At 43.6% G+C, this 5982-nt stretch overlaps 1 protein-coding gene across 1 annotated transcript in view; it reads right to left on the bottom strand.

Moving 5' to 3' along the window:
• DUSP16 (dual specificity phosphatase 16) overlaps positions 1-5982 on the bottom strand; it is a 55938-nt gene that overhangs the window by 32653 nt on the left and 17303 nt on the right. The window lies entirely within an intron of this gene.

The following is a 5982-nucleotide window of genomic DNA, read 5'->3' as shown; positions in this document are numbered from 1 at the left end:
TTCCATGGCTGAGAGGGGATTTGAGACCTGGTCTCCAGAATTGTAGTCCAACACTCAAACCATTATACCATAGCATCTTACACAGCAGTAAGATGAAATCCTCCCTATCTCTTGAATTTCCCAGCATCATGTCAACACTGTGAAACAGAAATTAAGATTTGGATATCCCATGCAGACCTGCATAGGTGAGGCTATGCAGACAGGAGAAGCAGACATCATCCTCAGTGATGTCTGAGCCAGCGAGCAAATTTAGCCCACCCCAAACGTGTCCCTGAGGACAAACCTTTTACTTTTCCCTCACACCATCACCTAATGGTTGCTTTTCTTTCCTAGAAAAGAGGAGTAAAGCTTTGCATTTGGGGATCAATGCAATCAGGGCAAAACCTGCTCTTCACCTCAACAGTTGGTCCCTCAACCTTTCGGGGAAGAGGTATTTAGCTTTTATTAACAAGACATACAAAGAAATGTACAGAAATGTACAGATCTTGCCTATACATCAGGGATTACTGCAACTACCTTTTAAAAGACCTAAAATTAGCAACTTGGTCAGTCCTAGTTAGTACTTGAATGGAGACTGCAAATGAGTATCAGGTTCTTTATTTTAGAGGAAGGAACAGACAAAATCACCTCTGACTATTCCTGGTTTAAGAAAACCCTATGAAATGCATGGGGCCAACTTACATAGAGAATATACCTAAGATCATAAAATGATCTTCTCTCACATTTCATGCATTTCTCTCTGGCAGAGGATAATTTTTTACATTAAAAGATTGTTTAAGGCTTAATTACTGCTCTCCACATGCTCTGTCCACATCCGAATAGAAGCTGCTCTATTGGCTTCAATGAGCAGAAGATCGGACTCATTAATGAGGCAGCCAGACAGTCTGCATGGCTATAGATAAAGGACTGGAGTTTATGCCTGCCCAGTAGAAAAGAAAAACGGGGGGGGGGGGAATACCAATGAACTTTAAAAAAAATTTTAAAGAGTGAGTTAGAAATGTTTGAATAGGCATTTTAAAAAGCCAACCCAAACAAAAGTACTTTTTAAAGGAAATAATAAAAAACATTTAAGTTGCAGTGGTATAAAAACCTGTCCCCAACATGTTTTCTTCTTAACTATTTTGATTCTAGCTTCTTCCCCTAAATCTTTACAAATCAAAGGTGTAGGTCTTGGGCTTGCAAATCTCATGACTTCTTCTCCACTTTATGGTGCAATGAAGGAATGCCAAGAGACATTTTTAAAATAATAATCTTGGAAAACAACTGCTAACACCATGAAGTTGAAGGCTTTCATGGCTGACATCCATAGTTTTTTGTGGGTTTTTCGGGCTATGTGGCCATGTTCTAGAAGAGTTTCTTCCTGACTTTTTGCCAGCATCAGTGGCTGGCATCTTCAGAGAATGCTTGCCTGGAAAAAGTTGGGCGTATATATACTGTGTGAGCCTGGGAATGCAGGAGTGATTTGCATGTGTCTTGTTCTGTTGCTGTTGGCAGGCCTCAGGCTGGGAGGCTAATGCAAAGGAGGATTAGTGTCTGCTAATTGGTGATCATTATCTGCTGGGAAAGCCCCTGACTCTGGGTGGTTTCCTATTTGCATTTGCTGAGTCCTCATTTTGCTATTCTTCAGGACTGGTAGCCAAATTTTGTTCACTTGAAGGGTTTCTTCTTTCCAGTTGAAATTATCCAGATGTTTGTGGATTTCAATGGCTTTCCTTTACATCCTGACATGGTAGTGATTGGCATGGTCCAGAATTTCAGTGTTTTCAAACAGTATTTTATGCCCAGGATGGTTTGTGGCATGTTCTGCTACTGCCGATTTTTCTGGATGGCCCAGTCTGCAATGTCTCTCATGCTCCTTGATTCTTGTTTGCACATTGTGTTTGGTGTCCCTATGTAGCCTTCCTTCATCATTTTCCCAATTCTGATTCTGCTAAAAATGTGTAGCTGGACAGACAACAAGGAGGAAAAGGGGGCAGAGGCCATAAAAAGACTATACGTAAAAAGGACTGTCTTTGTTACAGTCTTTGTTAAGTGAGGTATGCCTAGGCTTGCCATATCCCGTTTTTACCTTCCCTCCCCTCTTTGGCTCCGCCGGCCACCAGGGACAAAGCCAAGGGGGAGAAGGAAGCCTTGCCAAGGCGAGGCTTCCTTCCCTTCTTCAGCCCCGCCGCCGGGGACGAAGCCGAAGAGGAGAAAGAGGCCTTCCCAAGCAGATGCTTCCTTCCCTTCTTTGGCCCCGCCGCCGGGGACAGAGCCGACGAGGAGAAAGAAACCTTGCCAAGCAGATGCTTCCTTCACTGCTTTGGCCCCGCCGCCGGGGACAGAGCTGAAGAGGAGAAAGAAGCCTTGCCAAGGTGAGGCTTCCTTCCTCTTTTCAGCCCCGCCACCGGGGACGGAACCAAGGGGGAGAAAGAAGCCTTTCCTCTTCTCCTCCTCCTCTTCTTCTTCCCCTCTTCCTCCTCCTCTTCTTCTTCCACTCTTCCTCCTCTTCTTCTCTTCCTCTCCTCCTCCTCCTCTTCTTTTCCTCCTCCTCTTCTTCTTCCTCCTCCTCTTCTTCTTCCAGTCTTCCTCCTCTCCTCCTCCTCCTCTTCTTCTTCTTCCCTTCTTTCTCTTCTTCTTCCTTCTCCTCTTCTTCTTCTTCTTCTTCCTCCTCTTCTTCGCCTCTTCCTCCTCCTCCTCCTCCTATTTTTATCTTCTTTTTCCTATTCTTCTTCTTTCTCCTTCTCCTTCATTTTTCTTCTTCCCCCTTCTTCCTACTCTGTTGTTGTTGTTGTGTGTGCCTTCAACTCCTTTCCAACTTATGGCGACCTTGGCAAGTTACTTCAGGGGGGGTTGCCTTAACCTCCCCTGAGAGGCTGAGAGAGTGTGACTTGCCCAAGATCACCCAATGGGTTTACATGGACAAGCAGGGAATCAAACTCTGGTCTCCAGCTTTACAGTCCAATGCTCAAACCACTATACTACACTGGAGTGGAGTAACTTCTTATTTTCTTGTTTAAAACCCCACAAAAATGAATACATATCTTCAGTAGCCATGTCTGACTTCCATGGCATGCACACTCAGTTTCCTTGGCAAATTTCTAGGGCGGTTGCCTTTACCTTCTCCTGAGAGGCTGAGAGAGTGTGACTTGCTGCCCAAAGTCACCCAGTGGGTTTCCATGGCCAAGCTGGGATTTGAACCCTGGTCTCCCATTGTCCTAGGCCACTACACCATGCTGAACTCTCCACTGCACTTAAAGGTACAGTACTCAGTTGTTTTTTAATTCTTGTGTACCTTCAAGTTGTTTTCCACCATATGGTGACCCTAAAGCAAACCTATCCAGGGGTTTTCTTGGCAAGGTTTGTTCAGAGGAGTTTTGCCATGGCTTTCTGCTGAGGAGGCTGAGAGAGTGTGACTTGCCTGAGCATGAGGTCACCCATAGGCAGGGAAATGAACCCTGGTCTCCAGAGTCCTAGCCCACCACGCAAACCTACATCCCAAACTTCTATCCAGGAAGAATGTCAAAATGTCCTCCATTTTGAGCATGCCTAAGAAGCATGTGTGTATATGAATGCTTTTTGAATTTATTAATTTTTTTATTTTTTAGTTGTTTGTGTCCTCCATTTACAAAATATGTCCTACATTTGTCCTACATTTTTACATTTGTCCCGGTTTGGAGGTAGACAGTTATGGCAACCCTAGGTATGCCTGTAATGTGATATTTCAAAATCAGATTACAGGGATATTTAAGAAGGAAATTAGCATTTCTTTTAAACAAAGTTTGCTTTAAATTACATATTTCTACCTATCTCTCTGGAAATCCGGTCCTCAATACTACAGCACAGTGTATAAAGTAGCATTTATGTTTGTTTTCCATTTTTAAAATTTGTTTCACCTTACAAAAAATATGCACCAGCTTTCAGTGGTGAAGAAGCTCCTTTGCTACATATAAAATTCTGACCCCAGGATTTCTTTTCATACACTAATATTATTCTTAGTCTATTACATAAAAATGACATGTAGTTACTATACTAATGCACTTAATTTGGAATTACAAATGTAAGTATATCTGGAAATATAGATTTGATATTGCTGCCATGCTTCCAGCTCATCCCAATCAGTGCAAACCTACCAAACAGCCTAGGATACTGAAACCTTAAGACAAGCATACATAAAGGATACAGGTGGGAACACAAGAGTGGGGTGTGTGTACGTGTGCGAATGCATGTGCACAAATCAGAGTAAGGAACTGGAAGACAATCCTGCCCCCACCCCCCACGATTTATCTAGCCCCATGATTCGCTTCCCTAAATGGTGCTCAATCAGGCTTTTTTTATACATACAGTGGATCCTTGTTATACGCTGGGGTTTGGTTCCAAGATCCCCCGTGTATAACAAAATCCGTGAATGCTCAAGTCTCATTAAGTATAATGACAGAGCAAAATGTTGTCCCTTATTAAAAATGGAAAATCAAGGTAAATGTATACTTTTTTGGAACATTTTCAAACCGTGTATGCTTAAATCCGTGTATAAAAAATCAGTGTATAAGAAGGACAGTGTATAAGAAACATTTATATTTCTGCCCAACTTTATATCTGAAGTTGGCGAAATAAGCACATACAGCTTAAAACCCAGAGGAACATAAAAGGGCTTATAATTAGGGTTGCCATAGCGCCGGACCGGGAAACCGGGAAAAATGTAGGACAACATTTTCAAATGTAGGAGACACAAAAATGTGTCCTACATTTAAAAATTATGTCCTACATTTCCCCTCACAATCGCGGTGGGGAGCGGAGGCCAAGCGGCGAGGGAAAGCCTCCACTTAAGGAGGCTTTCCCTCCCCGCCTGGGCCCCGCTGTGATTGGAGGCCAGGATCGGGTCCTCGTCGCCTCCCTGCAGCCTCCTCCGCCTCAGGCCTCACTGCCCTCCTTTTCCTCCACGCGACCATGCACGGGGGAGGAGGAGGAGGGCAGCGAGGCCCCAGGGTTGCCTTGCAACCCCGCTACAACCGAGCTTCTCCCGGTTTTTGGCTGCACCCGTGCCGTGACCGGGCAGGTGCAGCCAAAACCGGGAAAAACCCGGTTGTAACCGGGTTATGGCAACCCTACTTATAATCTTTCCTTTCTCCTATACCGTGCAAAGGAACAGCAGAAGTAAATACATGAAAATTTAGCAACAAAAATGGGAACAAACCAGCCAAAGCTAAGCAAAACAATTTCACTGGCAGAGATGAGATAAACTCTTATCCATTCAAATACTGGGATTCTAAAGTGCTTGACTTTCGTTGGATAGTGGGAGAAAAGAAGACTAGGTCAATTTCCCATTGACATGGCATCAGTCTTTCAGAGCTGTGATGTTAGTCTCATGTTTAGACATGCCCCACTTAATGCTGTTTCACTTTCCAAGAAAGAGACACTCTTCTCCTTTGCTCCCTTGTGTTCTTAATGTGGTGACGCAGTTATGACACACACTAGCTTGAAGGAAGTTATGCTGGCTTCCTGTCAAAATATATTGCACAGGAACTTTGTTTTTGTTCCTTTCTTGACACTGGATTTAAAGCTTATTATCTACCCTGAGTAACTAGAGCTTCAAGAGAAATTAAGGCAGCACTGCTTGTCTATAGCATATGGGAAGCAAATGTCTTGAGTTAACAGTTACTTTCCAGAGATCTCTGTGCTATGCCCAAACATTCCTTTTGATTTTGGTTTAAATGTTACTTCAGCCATGGCCTGCAGGAGAGCCCTTGCTCACAACAGCATGGCACATGGGGAGAAAATGTTTATTACAGCAATGTACTGTAATTGCTTCCAGTGAGCATAGAGCAGGGACATGAAACACAAAGATGATTCATAGGAAACAAAGTATAGGGAAAGCAGATCGGGATTTAATGATACCAAACTCACATTTTTAAAAAGAGAGCAGAAAGGCCTGCTCTGGCCTTTTGGCGAAAGGAGACTGCACACATTTCTCTTCCTTCCTTTGCTATTGACCAGAGATGAGTT

This window comes from Sceloporus undulatus, chromosome 5, assembly GCF_019175285.1.
Source record: "Sceloporus undulatus isolate JIND9_A2432 ecotype Alabama chromosome 5, SceUnd_v1.1, whole genome shotgun sequence".
In the NCBI taxonomy this organism is placed as follows: Eukaryota; Metazoa; Chordata; class Lepidosauria; order Squamata; family Phrynosomatidae; genus Sceloporus; species Sceloporus undulatus.
The sequence above is the reverse complement of the archived record's forward strand: the minus strand, read 5'-3'. Positions and strand labels throughout refer to the sequence as shown.